The sequence below is a fragment of the Metopolophium dirhodum genome, chromosome 1 (genome assembly GCF_019925205.1).
Source record: "Metopolophium dirhodum isolate CAU chromosome 1, ASM1992520v1, whole genome shotgun sequence".
Lineage (NCBI taxonomy): Eukaryota > Metazoa > Arthropoda > Insecta > Hemiptera > Aphididae > Metopolophium > Metopolophium dirhodum.
In genome coordinates this window covers 119,540,399-119,559,823 of record NC_083560.1, presented here as the reverse complement: position 1 = coordinate 119,559,823, position 19,425 = coordinate 119,540,399, and the positions used below count along the sequence as shown (strand labels likewise).

General features: G+C 28.8%; 3 pseudogenes; 2 read left to right on the top strand and 1 right to left on the bottom strand.

The window, feature by feature from the left end:
- Positions 1–1,511: 1,511 nt before the first annotated feature.
- Positions 1,512–4,852, top strand: LOC132936395 (dynamin-1-like protein; annotated as a pseudogene).
- Positions 4,853–12,003: 7,151 nt separating this feature from the next.
- On the bottom strand, positions 12,004–18,951 carry LOC132953568 (uncharacterized; annotated as a pseudogene).
- On the top strand, positions 15,292–16,000 carry LOC132933907 (zinc finger MYM-type protein 1-like; annotated as a pseudogene).
- Positions 18,952–19,425: the final 474 nt, after the last annotated feature.

The following is a 19,425-nucleotide window of genomic DNA, read 5'->3' as shown; positions in this document are numbered from 1 at the left end:
AGAATTTAAAATTTTTAAGATAGCCATTTTGTTGAGCATATTTTTTAAAACAGTTCAAAAACAAAAAATACTAAAATTAAATGAAAATTAACCAAGTTAGAGCAAATTATGTTTTTGAATAATTGTAGTAAAAAAAATAAATATTATTATTTCACATTTCAATAATGAATATCTAATTTCATATCTAATAATAATATTTATTTTTTTACTACAATTATTCAAAAACATAACTTGCTCTAACTTGGTTAATTTTTATTTAATTTTAGTATTTTTTTTTTTTTTGAACTGTTTTAAAAAATATGCTCAACAAAATGGCTATCTTAAAAATTTTAAATTCTTAAATGCGTAAAAAATTTTTTTGAAAATTTTTGAATTTAAAGAAAAAAATAAATGAATTTTATGCCATTCAATCAGAATTTTCATACTTAGTACTGTAAAAAAAACCGCGTTTAAATATAGTGATTTTACATGGAGATATTAAGGGTGATACGGGACTTTTGGGACACACTGTATATAGATATAATATATTATATAAATGTAATAATCAAATGGTATCAGTGCAACACAATTGCGACAGTCTTACCTTTATACTTTGCAAAAGACGCAACACGATTGCACTCCGTGATATATAGGTGTTGTTCTTATAGTAATTTTCCAATACACAAAGTACTTAAAAATAATACAGTCGGACTTAATTAACTCGAAGTTTATGTTAAAAGTTCGAAGTACTGATGATTTTGAGTTAAAGAAATTCAAATTAATCAAGTTTGACAGTATTAATTCATATTATTAACATTATAAACAATTGCCATATTTTATTTGGACAAATATTATTATAAAAAAAAATTTAATTTGTAGTTTTTGGTGTCATGCGTAGTTTTAAATATTGTATTGCGTGTGCTAATGTCTTAATATGAAACGATTTTTAACCAAGCCCACAATTTAATTTTGTTGTCAGTCCTAAGCCTGTCAAATTGGTAAGGAAAATAATTGTTAAAAGGATAACACCTATATTTCATCGCATTGCATTTTTTGTATGCAAAAAGTTAATACGGACACAATAATGTTACACCCATATGGTATTTGTAAATATAAGACTAGAAATAATAATTGCTTTATGTAATATGTTCATATGTGATGGATAATTATGTCTATTGACTATATTACATTAATATAGTTTACAGTTTTTAATAACAGCTAAACATATAGCTATGTTTTCTATAGGGAATGTTTATATTTTAATATACTACGTGAGGGGATTTAAACACTTCCCATTGTAATCTTAATTACCATATTAGAAATATATATTAATAAAAAATATGACAACATAGGTATTATGTAAAAATCTGAATCGTAAAGTACTCATTTTTTTTGCATTGTACGGCCGATGGGGCCTAATGTTTCAAAACAAAACAACTTCCTAGCTAAGTTATTGATAACAGGTCAAATAATACTAAAATAACAAAAATTATTAATATTTTAGGTTTTGTTGATCAACATTTTACAATACTACTATGGAATCATTAATTCAAATTATAAACAAGTTACAAGATGTATTTGCTGTAGTTGGTGAGCATAAAATCGACTTACCTCAGATTGTTGTCGTCGGATCTCAGAGTTCGGGAAAGAGCTCGGTCCTGGAGAGTTTGGTCGGCAGATCATTTTTGCCTCGAGGTACAGGCATTGTAACTCGTGCTCCACTTATACTGCAAATGATTAGGTATTCCAATACAGACCTAGAGGACATGATAAAATTAAAAAAAAATCATAATATTAAATGTTGGGCATCTTTTCTTCATAAACCTGGTACAATTTATGATAATTTTGATGAAGTGAGATATGAAATAGAAAATCGGACCGACGTGCTGGCTGGTGCTAATAAAGGCATTACCCATGATCCAATTGTACTTAAAGTTTTTACTCTTTCGTATGATCTTACATTTGTAGATTTGCCTGGTATTACAAAAGTACCTGTTGGCGATCAACCTGAAGATATAGACGAACAAATACAAGAGCTCATATTCAAATATGTGCAACAGCCAAATTCAATCATTTTAGCTGTCGTGACTGCAAATACAGATCCGAGTACGTCGGAAAGTTTAAAAATTGCTAGAAAAATGGATCCGGAAGGTGCAAGGACATTAGCTGTGGTGACCAAGTTAGATCTGATCGATAAAGGAACGATACAAGATACAACAGAACTTCTTTGTGGTCATAAAATTCCAGTAAAACTTGGCATTATTGGAGTTGTTAACAGAAGTCAAAAGAACATTAACGACAATAAGTCGATGAAAGAAACTCTTAAAAGTGAAAAAGATTTTTTAAGAATGAACTATCCCGACATATACAAAAAGCACGGTAACAAAGTGTTAGCTAAAAAACTACAAGATATTTTGGTAAAACATATAAAAAAAACGTATCCGATCTTACACAAAAATTTGCAAGACACAAAGATTAGACTAGAAAACGAATTGAAAACCATCCAAACACCCGACAGTAAGGTATCGTTCATATTAGGTTTATTGAAAAATATAAACAAATCCTATTGTGATACAATATTGGGAAACAGAACAGATGTTTCCGATAAAATAATTATGGGTGGTGCGAGAATATCACAAATAATAAATGAAGAGTACTTGGAGAAAGTGAATAAAATTGATCCTTTATTTGACTTAACTGATGAACAGATTGGCATTATTTTATTAAACACTGCTGGAATAACAAATAGTTAATTTGTGAATGAAAAAGCATTGGAAAACATGGTTTGCAGACAATTAAATAATCTCATCGAACCATCAATGTCTAGTGTGGAATTTGTTCGTGTAGAGATGTTGAAGATTTTTGATTCTATTGATGAAAATCTTTTAGAAACGTTAAAAAGATTTCCCTGGATAAATTCTGATGTAAGTATGATTTTTAACAATAAGTTATTGTATAATATTAAATACTGGTTTAAAATTACAGAAAAATATCTTGTAATCTGTAGAGAGTTTCGCTCTTATACAGCTATGGGTAATATTTTATTATAAATGTATAACAATTTTCAATTTACATTCTGTTTTTGAAACACAGCAGTGGTGTGTATTTTTGTAGTTTGACTAAAAAGCCAGCCTAGACAAGTTAATGTTAATTATTAATTCAGTTAAGTTAAATCGATAGAAAACATTTTACTTAAAAGTGACTCGTTCTTTATTAAGTGCACTATAAACACATGCACTTATATACATGTATATCAACAAAAACCAATAAAGTTAAAAATTAAGTTAATGAAAATAAAATGTATAAAAAGTATAAACATTACATATTTACCAAGTAATGGTTTTAATATTTTTATTCAAATTTAAAATATATTAAAAAAGATAAAAAAAAAGAATAATATTCATTAGGTATTTAATATTTTATCACCTATTCAATGTCATCGATGACTAGAATTAAATGTAAGACATAGACGTACCGAGTACTAATAAAGATAAATAAATACTTATAAAAACAATTTTGCTACTTTATTTTAATATTATTCAATTTATTCTGTTTTATGAATTTACTTACCTTCTTTTCTATTAAGTATATTCTCACTGTTATAAATTCTATACAGATAATTATTGGAAACCATTTTATAAATCATTAACTGTCAAATAATCAAATAATTAATGACACACAGAAAGTGCAAATAAACAATGATTTATTTGTCCAATAATTTCTATTGAATATATTATGTTAGGTAATAACTTATATTCTTAACCATTTTGTTTTTAGTGAATTATTTTCAATCATATTTGTCTCATCACATATATTACTCAAACCTGTCGTTTACCAATTTCATACCATCTACATTGTCATATTATAATTTTTAAGATTAGTGTGATGTGATAACAAATATTATTATTATTATATTATAATCCTAGACGTATGTCTATAATAATTGTAACTGGGTTTGCCCGTTTAAAATATACAAAATAAATAAATAAATATTAATTTACATATATTTAATAATAACCTGCACATAACCATAAAACTTTGTACAGAATAATATTATCTATAGGTTAATTTATTTGATTTTAGGTAAGAAATGTCCTTCACATGATGTTGGATGACAAATTAACTCATTTGAAAGAATTTATAAAATCGTACATTGAGACACACCAAACATGTTTGAACACTACCAACCCTAATTTCCTCTTTCAATTTGTCCGATCTTCAACAGAAATGCAAGATTCCAATATAACTGCATTTATGAGCAACACAAATAAAACCAAGGTGGGAGGGAATGATAGTGATGAAAAAGAAGACGAAAAACAATTAAATATACAACATTTTAAACAAATGTTATCTGGCTTAAACGATTTAGACGGCACAATTGAAACGTCAAAACAAGTAAAGATCCATAAATGCTTGACACAATGTTATTTAGATTTTATTAGGGAAATCATTAGAGACTTTGTACCCAAGCGAATACATCACAAAATGGTGAAATTAGTTTTGAACGATTTTGAACATGAATTGGACGAAAAGATTTTTTCTTCATATGTAATCAATCAATCGTTTGATGAAGTTTTGATTGAAGAAGAAGGAATTGTAGAAGATCGAGAACGAGTAGGGCAAATGTTATTTGCTGTCAATAAAGCTTTGAATAATATGTTAGAAATACAGTGTTTTACATAAAAAGTAACTATATACTATATAGGTATTAATGCTAAGTGCTTTACTAAAATATTTAGAAGAAATGTTATGCTACATTTTAATTAACTCATAATTTAGTAGTTTGCTATAAACTAATATTATTTTTTTCTTTGTAATATTTGATTATATAAAAAGTTCAAAACATAAAGTAATTATGTATTAAATATTAATGTTATCCGACTAACCAAAATAGTTAAAAATAAAATTATTAATCATTAATTTATAGGTACCATTTATAGCCCATAGGTACTTTTTTAATTTGCTTTAAAATATATTATTTTTTCTTTAATGCATTTTATTATGTTAAAAAAATAAGTGTTATTATTTATTGTTAATAATCAAGTCAATAAATCTATAAAAAAATATGGTAGATATGCAGTGTTTCTAATAATAAGTTAAAAATAAAAAGTATATGTGTATTAAAATTATGACTTATGAGCTTTAACAAAACATTTGCTTTTACGATATAAGAGATTAAAAAAAAAATTTTCATTGGTGTATTAGTTTTTTAATTACTTACTTTAATTTTAATTAATCCATACTTGTGTAGTGAACATCTAATGAGCAAAAGGGATCAACCAATATGCACCTCATACAACACCGTGACCACTGTCAAACACCTTCTAACAGAATGCCTCCTCACAAAAGACACCAGAGACAAACTCATGCTCCCAAGCAACCTTTGTGAAATACTAGCACCAAACACGGAAAGAACATCTTCACTCCTAGAACTTCTCAAAGAAACAAACCTTCTGCAAAAAATATAACACAAATTCTAACATACCACATACAATTCACATTTTTATATATTATTAATATCATATTAATTATCTTATATACGTTTTTTTTTTTTTTTTTCTCTTCTGTATGCTCTAGTATCATTAAGTAAACTATAATTAAACTGTAACATGTATATCTTAAACGCCAATAACCCTGGCAGTTGCGGCGTATTTCTAAATAAAAAAAATAAAAAAAAATAAAAAAAAAAAGAAGGAAAATATTTTTTTTGTGAATTATATAAATTATTACTATAACGTATAAGGTATACTCTAACTTGAACTCGGAGTAGACGTGAATATGTTTGAGGATATGGTTAAGGAGAAAAGGGGTAAATAGAGAGATCAAAACGGAAGGGTAGCAAATTTTGATTTTGCCTATGTACACATTTTATATAGAGCCGGCCCTGACCATACGGCAATTAATAATAATGAAATAAAACAATAATATTGTTTAAATTATTTAAAAAAAAAAACGTAGAAATTATTATGTTTGCCGACTTGGGAATAAAATCCTTAAATTTCCGACTAAAAAATTTTTTTAGGTAATATTTTAATGTTTTTAAGGTCATTAACTTCCGAGCCTTAGTTATATAATGCTTGAACTGCACAAATTCTTTTATTGCACTTATTCACACTCACAGTTTTATTATTTATATTTCAATATAATATTATAATCTCCTTCGCTATCGTGTGACTATATTATAATATGTTACGTACATAACTTAGGTGTCATTGACCAGTGTTTGAAATAAATCATATTTTTATGCAATATGACACAAGTTCAGTGTCAATTTGTTGTTGTTGGATTTCTCACATAATTGTTATTTATTATTATAACTATTATTATTTTATTAACAGAGTATATAATACAACACAAGAATGTGGCTGAAGTACCTTTATTCAGCTGACTATATTTTATTGTCAAAAAAATAAAAAGAACACAGTGTCACAGCAGCAAATGAGTTGCAGAATAAACTGATAAAATAACTGATGAAAAAAAACATCACAACAAATTTGCAAAGTACGTGCAAAAATATAAATATCCAGTCTATATACTCTATGGATTCTTCCCGCTAGCTACTTTAACGGGCAGTAAAGCTTGCCGCTAATAAAGTGACCGCTATCTCGTATTTAGTGGTAACATTTTACGTAACGGTACATTGTAATAATGGAATATTAAAAGCTAAATGTGTCCGCTACGTTAGCGTACACCTTAGCAGGACATTGTAATGACCGCTCTTAGTGGCGTAAGATATTATTATTATGTATAGTTGCTGATTTGAAGTGTAATTCCGTTATATATAATATTATACGTATGTGTAGTACAGTTAACGACCCAGATAATTAAGATCATAAAACTTCCAAGACAACTTTATTGTAATAAATGGGAGTGGATATCAAAACTTAATAATAAGTCACTATTGACCATAATATATGCGGAAAAGCATATTATGGATATTATGTCAAAATAATCACTTCAAACCCATGGCTAGAACATACACGTAGAAAAATAAATAATGGGTTATATTTTTGTAGTTATTGAAAACTCGTAATTATATAGTAGGTATCCAAAACAATACTACAATAGGATAATGTTACAAACAAATCCATATAGTCTAATCTAATTGATCATTTGTTTTCATATTCGTCTGAAAAAAAAAAGATAAGAAATCGTATCGGTATCAACTAACGACTAAAGCCCACATTGAACTCCGTTAGTTGTTCAATATTTTAATCTCAAACTTTAAAATAGGTCTAAAAAAAGACAATTTCAAGATTTTTTTTAATAACAGTTTTATATCATTATTTGAAATAAATAAAAAATCCGGAGTTCAATGTGGGTTGTAGAATATAATAATATTATAATACATACCATACCCCCCCCTCCTACTAAATTGGTATTTGACACTATATTTGTGAAAAGTATTACAATTGAGGTGGCAACTAAAACATAAAACATCATTTTCAAACGTTATAATGAATTGCCGAAAATTTGGTAAAGAGGTACCGGGTCTAAATTCAATTGAAATTGAGTGCATCGTTGCTTTTTAAAAATCAGTTGTATCTAATATAAACAAACATTAAACGATATACGAGTGACAATAAAGATAAACGTGATATTATCGGAATTGGACGAAAACAAAAAAACAAAGTGTTTATAGAAGCACTTCGTTTTTTTGTTTTTTTTTCATTTGCTTATAAAAAATGATTGGATAGTGCTATTAAAAAAAAGTACGCTGTTGCACAGATAAAGTTCATTTTTACCTGCTGTGAAAATTTGGTAGTTCTACAACAAATATGGTGCGAAAAAAGTTGTCCCACGCAAAACAGTTTTTGCTATGTTGTACATTTGTAAGACGGACGCACATACGGGTGTGACGTCCTCTCAAGACAAGTAAATCAGATTTGTAAACATATTACAAGCACAAATGTAAGTATCGTGTAAAATATACACGAGTGTATGTGTTGTACAATAACATAAATTATTAGCATAATTATAATTATCATGATAAAATGATAGAATGTAATTTACCAAGTTATTAAATGCAGGGGCAAATGCCACCCTTGCCTCACCACTAAATGACGCCACTGATTATAGCCAGACAGGTTGTACCACAAGAACGCCGTGCAGGGGGAAAAATAAAGAAAACGGAAATACCTATTTACGCAAAACTGGTTTTCTAAATAATCGATTTTGTTAGGTATTTAGCGTAACACTAAAAAACCCGTACTTTAGATAAATTAAAATTTCACTTTATGTTTAAACTACCATTTTCAAAATATTTGGACTTTTTTAAGCTATTTATAAGCAGAAGAAAATTTCGATTTTTATTAGTTTTTTTAAAAATTATTATCCATAAAAATTATTTTGTTTGGCCAAAAACTTAAAAATTGTATACAAGGTTTCTTATAAGTTGTTTTTAGTGGAAATTAAAACAAAAGTTGAACGTAGGTAAATCAACAATATTTTTTTATGAGAGACATTGGATGCCTATAAATACATACCTAATCACCTATAAATTAACAAATTCTTATGGGACTTTTCTTATTTTATTGTATTCATTATACAAAAACTAATAACCGTAAGTACCTACTTGAAATGTTCACCAAACTTTTTTATTTTATTATTTTCTATATACATGAAAATTGAAAATTGAAAATTAAAATGAACTATTTATAGAAATATTCATTTTTTAAAGTATTATTTAAATAGATGTCAATACATTTCTAAATTTACTTATTTACACAGTAGACACCTCCCTACTGTTCAGCAAATTAGTACCCACTTGGAAACTTGCTAACTTTTTTATATATAATATTAGCGCGGGGGGCACTACCTTGTGATTTATCTTAAAAATTATAAATATATAGCCCCCCCCCCCCCACAATAGAAATTCCTTTCTACGCCACTGGCCATACGATTATTGAACGAAGTTATTATTTACGAACAATGCAATATATGTATAGGTAGTATAGGTACTTACCTACCTACAGATAAACTTTAAAATTTTATGAAGTTATTGAAAATGTAGCAAGGACTAGATAAAATTGATTGAATGGTCAAAGGTGAATGTATGGTAAATAAACAAATTTGCAGTGTAACTATAATGTCATATTCGGTGGGTACCTACCTACATTTTGTAAAAATCTAATCTGTCAACATATATTTTTTAAAACACATTGTAAACATTAATGCCTCGGACAAACTTAGGTTTTTATTTTTTGGCGTTGGTATGATAACAAAATATTTAATTAGATTTATTTATAAGACAAACGTATAGACGTAGACTGCAATTATTATCATACGAAATACCTCCTCTCTCACGACACCCAAAATTATTGATTTATAATATTATTTATATTTATAATATATTATATTATAATATATATGTATGTGATATGCATTTCTTTTGGAATTTTCTTTATACATGAGCGTCACGGTTCTTTGCTTAATTGTTAATATTTTTTAATATTTTTGTAGTGTGCAGTGTAACGATTTATTATCTTGTCAGTATATTATAATAATATGTGTTACTTTTTACGCCAAATAATTTATATAGATACTATTTATTACCTAATTATTATTATTATTACGAGTTATGAGATATGACAAATTACATTTACATAGTACATTATACGAATAGACGCTTGTAAATTTGTGGCAACTACATTTCAAAGCATATACCTAATTAATCATTCAATTTTTTTTTGTTATTTTTACCAATATAAAAGTGTAACATTGGACGATTCCGATAATATCACGTTTATCTTTATTGTCACTCGTATATCGTTTAATGTTTGTTTATATTAGATATAACTGATTTTTAAAAAGCAACGATGAACTCAATTTTAATTGAATTTGGACCCGGTACCACTTTACCAAATTTTCGGCAATTCATTATAAAGTTTGAAAATTATGTTTTATGTTTTAGTTGCCACCTCAATTGTAATACTTTTCACAAATCTAGTGTCAAATACCAATTTAGTAGGGGGGGGGGGGGGGTATGTATTATAATATTGCAACTTCTCGCACCATATTTGTTGTAGAACTACCGAATTTTCACAACAGGTAAAAAAGAACTTTATCTGTGCAACAGTGTACTTTTTTTTAATAGCACTAACCAACCATTTTTTATAAGCAAATGAAAAAAAAACAAAAAAACGAAGTGTTTATAGAAGCAAATAACTTTTATTGTATTTATGTTATATAAAATATAGGCACGATGTTGCATAGATAATTTTCTATCCTATATAATATTCAGAAATTTTGGAGCCATTACTACAAACACAGAAAGATAACATTTTTCAGCGCAAAACAGTTTTTGCTATGTTGTACATTTTTTAGACAAAGACAACACATGCGAGTGTGACGTCCACTTAATATTCTATGTTTAATGTTAATACAAGTTATTAAAGCATACAATTATATGAGTAAGATATTGTAGGTAGGTATAACTAAATAGCGCACCTGGATTAAAAACATGATTTTTACCAGAATGGGTGATTATTTAGACGCGTCTATGTGTACGGTAATGACAGGTATGCAGGTAGGTAATCATTTTCGATAACCGATATGAACAAGTAACAACAATAATTAGACTTGATCACAGTACGTTATTATCATTTATTATATGTGTGTCTTTATTATCATTATTAGAAAACATTTTGTGGTAGCCGGTAGGTACCTATACTATAATATTAATATGTTCTTTGTTAGGTTTTTTAGGGCATTGAAATCCCAGGTCTTATTATAATTAATATAATTATTGTTTTTGTAAAATACACAATTTATAATAAGACCTGGGATTTCAATGCCCTAAAAAACCTAACAAAGAACATATTAATATTATAGTATAGGTACCTACCGGCTACCACAAAATATTTTCTAATAAACATGATACTAATATTATGAGGATTGGCGTTACCTATTATATGTATATAAATTATAATTTTTATAAAATGCCTATACTGTTGTTATTTTGGCTGTTACGAATTGGTAAGTACACTTTATAACTTTTTGAGGGCAGAGTATAAATCTTAGTTAGCGGAAAATCTATATTTCGTTGTAAAAATTAAAAATTGCATAGAGCTGAAATGGGTTACTATCTAGATTTTTTCAAATATATTTTGTAATAATATAGGTTAGGTATGTCTACTCAAGTACTGGATTACCTACGTAGGTTAGGTTATAGTAGTTAGATAATATGATAATATGTAGGACGTAGGTGTCAATATATTATATTTCATACTTAAGTATTAAAATTGTCTACATTTTATTGAATTAGGTGATATATGCTTACTCTTCAAATTGTTTCTGTGTTTCTTCTTTTATTTCACGCTTCTGCGTTCTTAACGTATTTATATTTAACACTAAGCATGATTTTACTTGATTCACAAATCTTGATTTTTCATTGTAAAACATATACATATATATTATATTAGGTATTCTAAAAAATTCAAACAGTAGAATTTTTTTTTTAAATAATTTAATATATTGAATAATTATAATAGTATATTGTGCGGCAAGGGCGGAAAGTGAGCTATTTCAGTCGCAGGCGAGGGCCGCATTTCGCCCAAGACTGAAATGGCCTTCCCGCACGAGCCACACATACTATTTTTTATAAGGCCTCTGCGTTCATTGATCGCGCCATCACGGCAAAGGTAATTCAGGCTAGAATTTATGTAACAACCAGACTATTCTACGAAAACAATATTTCATGAAAGAAACGATTTGGTTTTATTAGCTATGCGGGGATCTATGCAACAACCAAATTATTATACGAAAACAATTTCATAAAAGAAAAATGTTTACGCGTCATGCAAGGAGGTTATAATATAAATATAAGATGTAACCAAAAGTTTATGTTTTATGAGGACCGTAGTATAGATTTTAGTGTTTGTTTGTTCAGAGAATACGCATGACGTCTGAGCTCAGTACTCTTGGGGATTTCCATTTTACCGCCCGGTACTTTTGGGGATTCCCACTTTTCCGCCCGCTGGACGGAAAAACGTCGCTTTCCAACGCTTCAACCGTCATCGAAAACTAAGCTTTTGGTGCAGGCGTGACAAAAACATTTTAACCATACCATAAGTTTACTTTATTTTTCATTAAATCTGAACGGATCTCCTCCATAACTTTGCTTATAGTTTTACAATGGTGAGTTCTATGACTAACTAATTGGCACAGTGCACAATGCCATTTATTGCATTTGGTACAATATGCCTCAATGTATTTCTCTAACGTAAATAATTATAAAACTGAATTATATGACAATATTACAAATACAATAAAGTTACGATTCAATTATTAGATTACCTATAGTTGATATTTTTTATTATAATATTTTTAGGTATTTAATTAACAATTAAAGCATTTTTATAAAAAGAAAAAACACCGTTACATATATTTTTGTTTATACGTTTGCGTCAAACGTAATTGTGCTTGGTTTCAGTGCCGCAACAATAGGGGAAGCAGGGTATGCAATGCATTCCCTGGCCAGGTTTTATGTTATGGGGGGGGAGCCCATCATCAAAAACGAAAAATTAAGCAATTTATTATTAAAAAAAAAAAAATAGAAAATGTACATTCCATATTTCTATAATAGATTGATATTACAATCATACGCCAAATGATGAATAAATATCCGATAAAATTGAGACCACTGATAACTGATAATCTTTGTTTACATCTACGATGGTAATTCACATTTGAAAATTAAAAATAGATTTATTTATAACTCTCAACATAGTACACACCAGTGGCGTAAATACCGGGTGGGCAAGGTGGGCAAACGCCACGGGCCTCGGGACCGAAGGGGGCCCCAGCCCAACATACAATACCTACACTATTGCCCATTGGTTATTTCTATATTCGTCATTCGATTCAAAATTTCACAAAAATATGTATATTATTTTGATATCTGAAAAAAATACTAGGAAATACGGACCTTATATTGGTACTATATGTAGGTATATGGTTTATACGCTAATAAATAATAATATATTATTGGAGGCCCGATTTGGGAAAAAAATATTATCTAAAACGTATCTCATATCTGGAACTAATGGCTTAATAACTCAATGGCTAAAAATAAAATGGGAAAACAAACTGATAAAGACAACAACAACAATACTGTTATATCATAGCTTCAGCTCTGTTGCTCTATGTGCTACAAATTACAATGACAGTATTACACTGATAAGTATAGTATAGTGTACACACTTACCAATATTAAAATTTCCTTGAAGCTTTGAAAGTGTTTTGTTTTTTATGTTTAACTGTTTAAGTTATAACATGGTTCGTATTTTTATTATTATTAAGGATTAAATTATTATTATTTTCTTTTTAATACATGTAGTAGTGACAGTTTATAATAAACGTGCTATACTGCTATTAAAAACAATACTAAAATATCAAAAATAATTCGCAATATAATGTCTGATAAAAAAAAATGTTTGAGTGGATACCAAAAACGAAAAAAGAAGAAGGATATTCAAGAGAAAATGTCAAAAATACCGAAAATCAACGCATTTTTTTCTACAACTCCTGCTGTTGTTCCTAGAATAGGTAAGTAAAAAATGGTTAGTCTAGGGTGAAACAATGCTAACGCAGTTTCCAAGGCGAAACGCAGCGGCAGCGAATCGACGTTGGTTTTTATTATTATTAATTATTATTTTTTTACCCGCCTTGGTCTGTTTTTAAACAAGAAAAACCCTGGAAAGTTAATAGTTATAATTTTTAACATAACAGTTTTTGACGGCGCACCAAAAATATTATTATTATTATTAATATTATTACAATATAATCTATTAAATATACATAGGTACTTTTGTATTTTATAGCTGATGAACCTCAAGCTTCAGAATTAAATGAATTATACCAGTCACCAGAGATTCAAATCAATGAAAAAACTGTTGATAATTTGAATACTGGTAAATTAATCAATTTCATACTGTTAATATCAATATTGTAGTCATAATCAATTTAAATATTTCTAGTAGGAGTATTAAATGTCTAGTTAGGTATATAGAGTATAGAGTTAAAAGTAAAATAGAATTATCATTATAATTATAAAAAAATATAATGAATAGTAGGTATATGTTTTTCAAAAATTTATTTTCAATAGTTTTACATTTTTTAACTAAACATTTGTAATATGTTATAATGATTTATATAACAATTAAAGCGAATAACAGCAAATAATCCATAATGTTTTTAAAATGTATTTTAGATGAAAATGACCATGTAGAATATGGGGTTGAATCAGATATATTGGACACTGAATCATCTGCAATAAATGGTACTTAATAATTAATTTTATTATTATTGTATATTCTTTTGTTTTTCTAAATAGTTTTACATTTTTAACTAAACATTTGTTTGTTATATTAATTTATACAACAATTTAAGCAAATAACAGTAAATAATCCATAATGTTTTTAAAATTTATTTTAGATGAAAATGACCATGTAGGACATGAGGTTGAATCAGATATATTGGACACTGAATCATCTGCAATAAACGGTAATAAACTTTATTTTGTGTTAGCGTTAATATCTATTTTAATCATGACATTTTATGTATTGCTTAGGAATTTTGTACAATATCTGACTATTTTTAAAGATGTGTATATTATTTATTTTTTTACAAGCTTTTTTGGGTATTTTATGCAATAACTAAGAATTTCATAATATGACAAATCTATTTATTTTTATTTTACTGACTTATTTTATTAAACTTATTTATTATCTTTTATTTTAACCACACAAATGGGACATCAGTTATGAGTGGTGCATATACTGGTGTCCAAAAAAGGATTTCAGATGTCGTACCAAGTGCTTCCTACATTCATTGCACAGCTCATAGCCTCAATTTGGTTATTTCTGATATTGCTAAAAGCTCTCAAAAAGTAGCTTTATTCTTTGATCTTGTACAAGATATATTTCTGTTCTTTAGCAAGAGCGCACCTAGATGGGCATCGTTGGCTTTTGGTGAGAAGACCGTAGATCAAATAAGAAATAAAGTATTAAAAAATGTGTGTGCTACTCGATGGGAAGCAAGACACAACGCCGTGTATTCACTAAAATTAAATTTTATAAATGTTTTAAAATCTTTAACCAATATATTATTAACAAGTGACAAAAGTGATGAAAAAATAGAGCCAAATCACTGAAAAAAAAAATGGAATCATTTGAATTTGTTATGTTGATGACCATTTGGGAAAATATTTTAAAACCTTTATCAATTGTATCAAAGGTATTACAATCACCACAAACCAATCTTCACAAGGTATGTGATTTATTGCAAGGAACAATTTTATCAATTGAAAAAATGAGAGATGGTTATGATGAAGTCGTTGGGTCAGCAACTGAATTATGCCATAAATGGGGTATATCCACCACAAAACCTGCAACCCATAGAATATATTCAAAACAATACTGTGGAGAAATTCAAGGAGATAGACGATTAGATGTTTAGATGTGCCCGAAGAAAAATTTCGTATAGCAATTTTTTATCCTCTCATTGATACAGCTTTATTTCAGTTACGAGATCGATTTAAAGGACTTCATTCCGTTTCAAGAAATTTTGAATTTTTACTTCCAAAAATATAGTTACCATGAAAGAGTCAGAAATAGTTAAATCTTGTTATGATTTCATATCATTTTACAATAATGATGTGACATCAGATTTAATAAGACAATTAATTTCATTAAAAGAATTTATTAAAAATACAAAAATTCAAACTATTCAAGAATTGTCATATTTTATAATTGAATATGATCTTTCATCTCTTTACAGTCAAATTATCACTGCTTGTATTATATATTTAAGTCTCCCAGTTACCGTAGCTACGGCCGAAAGGTCATTTTCCAAATTAAAACTCCTCAAAAACTATCTTCGGAATTCTATTTCGCAAGATAGATTAACTGGCATAAGTATACTTAACATAGAAAAATCAAGGACAAAAGAACTTGATATTGAAAAACTAATACATGACTTTTCAAACATGAAGGCAAGGAAAAAAAACTTTTTAAAATAAAATATTTGTATAATACCTATAATATTGTTTATTTTTTGTTATTGAAATTTAAATATTATATTATTTAATATTTTAATAAATGAATTGCTTTTTATTAATTTGACTATTTGACTACTGATAACTGATGTATTGTTGGAGATGTGTTTAAAAATATGATGAACTTAATATAACCAACATAACTATACTCTTATAGTGCTTGAATGTTTTAAAAATTGGGGGCCATACATTTTATTTTGTATTAGGGGTCTGCTAAAGGTTATCTGTGGCACTAACTTTATTTCATTATACTGTTTAGTACAGGTACAGGGGCCCCATAACATTTTTGGCATCAGAGCCCTACAATATCTAGTTGCGGCACTGCTTGGTTTGTATTTTATTAAAAACAAAGATATATTATAACTCCTTATTCATATATAGGTACTTGTACTTACATCATCGCAATTTGGACATGGGACTTTCGATATTATGTAGATATTGACCATATACTCTTCTTTTTGGTATTCCTCATCCATATAATTATTTCTTAAAATACTCCAATGACAACAAAGTAATATGAATGAAAAATTAAAACCATATTTGTATTAATATATTAATTATTCAGATAATGTTTTATACAGGTGCAATTTGTGTGTGGTGGAGACGTGGAGTGGTGAGATTAAATGTTGCATGGAGTATGGCTTCGCCAAGAGGTACTGAAGTGATGTCAATAAATCAATAAAATTAATCATCGAATGCTATAGTCATTAACTGCGCGTTGATATGTTACATACTTAAGTACCCCCTCAACTATACTGGCCATTATTTTCCATTAAATTGCACCCGTACCCTGAGTATACAATAGGTACAAGCTGGGTGCCTGGGTATATATAATATATTTTATAATACTTGTGATTACTTCATCAAAACTGTTCACAAAACAATGTACAATTTATGAGTCTTTTGATGTGAAACATCTAATGGCGCGGTACGGGAGTGAGGCCAACTGTGGCGTGACGACGCCTCAGGCCGGGGCTATATTATACATAGCGTATTCCACCGCGTTTTCCCGTTTCCTTCGAATTAAAAACGCATTGATTTATTTCGTAGCAGCTATATACACGACGGGCCATATATTCCGGCGTGGCAAAAAAAAAACGGCGGTCGGCTTGCATTTTCCGCTCAATCGGCCTCAGCTCGGCGATATCCTCTGCGCGCACACGCTCGCCTCTATATTTGCTCTGCTGCCTCTGCGTCCCTTCAGTTTTGTCGGTGTACTTAAGCGTCTTAAGCCACGCTGTGCTACTTTAATACTTGTGTATGACATAGACCTTTAGGTCTATGGTGTATAAGTATCACGCGCTGCTTACTATATATGCGTATATCAGTACCTACCTATAATATGTATTAATTTTTATCACGTTGAACGCGATTATTGGCGCGTAGACCGTATCGCCGCGACGAATATACGTCCGGTTGACTATGCGTCGACACCGGCGAACCGCGCTCTGCAATCTGTGTATAATTAATAATAATTAATTTTATTGTTATATAAATAATTAAAGAGTAGAAGTAAATAAAATATAAATACTGATGGTACTTCTCTTAATAATTTTTTTTTCAAAAATAAATTCAATAATTAGTGATGAAAAAATTTTGTATTTTTCAATCATTCTATATATTGAAGGAACATGCTATACATCCGAAGATATGTTACGTCAAGGGAGCTGGAGCAACCATTTTTTCCATACATTTAGCTCAATAAGCGAAAGAAAATTAAATATACTTCCAGTAGCACGATTTCAATTTTGAAAAGTAAATTTAGTTTGTATTCGGGTATTTCTCTTTTCTAAGCTTGCTCGGAAGTGGATTCTTATATTTTTCATGTCGTCGCTGTATATCTATCCCGAGCAAACCTAGAAAATAGACTAACTAATACGCTCATCTTTTCAAAACTAATATAAGTCGATCGAAACAAGGTGAATTTTTATTCCTCTTTTGGTACTGTTTACATCAAATTTCTGCTCTACAGCCGGAGCAAAAGTATTTTCTTCGTTTTCATTGACTTGTGCATGCGCGTATGGATGTAGAATTCTATAAGTACTTAATAAAATATTTTCTTTAACGACATATTTACTATCCATAACAAGTAGGCATGTACTATGTAGGTATATATTTAGAATACATGATAATATTAAGAATTCCTATATATATAGAATACTATTCAACATAAACTGCAAGGGGTGGAAAAGTGGGTAGCGCTCTGCTGTACAGTAGTTGTCGGGCATGTCATTGTCCTTGTAATGGACGTAAGTAATCAAGCTAAATAATATAAAAAATAAATGCTAATAATATGAACATTTGGTGACAATTTCATCAGTTTTTTCGTTTTTGAATTGTAAAATATCAATTGATAAATTGAAAAAATCGATTGATGGGAATTCGTTAATTTACCAATGAATAGAGGTATCCTATCCTAAAACTGTTAAATTCAAAAAATTTATATTACTTTCCGGTAAAGTGTTTATTAAGGTTAAGGTTACCTACCTACACTATTTTCGGCATTTTTTCAACATTTCAATTTCATATAATTTACTCCGTCAGCTTACATCACTGCTACATGAATTAAAACTATTGTAATTACTTAATATTCAAATTGTTGACCAAATTTAACATATTATTATCATTAATATTGTATATTATGAAGAATATTATCTTATGTCGTTAATGATTAAAATGTAAAACTATGTATATAATATTATAGATAAACTGATAAACAGAATATTAAGAACACTTCACCTGGTTTGTCAAAACCCAAATCAATGCCTACATTTGTCGCATACGCCATGAAGGTAATAATTCAATAATTTTGAAGTAGTGTCCAAAGGCTGTGTGCAAGTCACACATATGTTCAATTCCCAAAGTTGGTTGGCACTTATTACGGCGAGCTTGCATTTATTTCTGGCAGACTCCATCACGAAGGGACTCTGTAATTCAAAAATTGTTTGTTATTCATTATTGTGATACATTTATGTAGGTACCTAGCACATTATTATTTAATAATATTTATTACAAACAACTACGTGAACATGGGGGGCATCGTTGTCGGCAGTTAGCGTAATTTGTTAATAATATAGATTATGTAGAATATAGATAATAGAGATTTGTATTAAAGCCGTACTGGCGTAAAATGATGTACAAAATAAATGTAGGTATCTTATATTTTTTTCTATATAAAAATATTGACATATTCCCTTTTTCCCGAACACTGTCCTTATATAATTATTATGTTGCAATCATAATGTTCTCGGCACAGTCATCTCGGCCATCACTATTCTTTCAGCATTTATTCATTATTTAGATTACAGTCCGCAGTATTGGCCGTTCAGCACGCGGGACGCCACGCCCTTTTCTCCAGTAGGTACCTCTACTCACTTCTAACTATTATA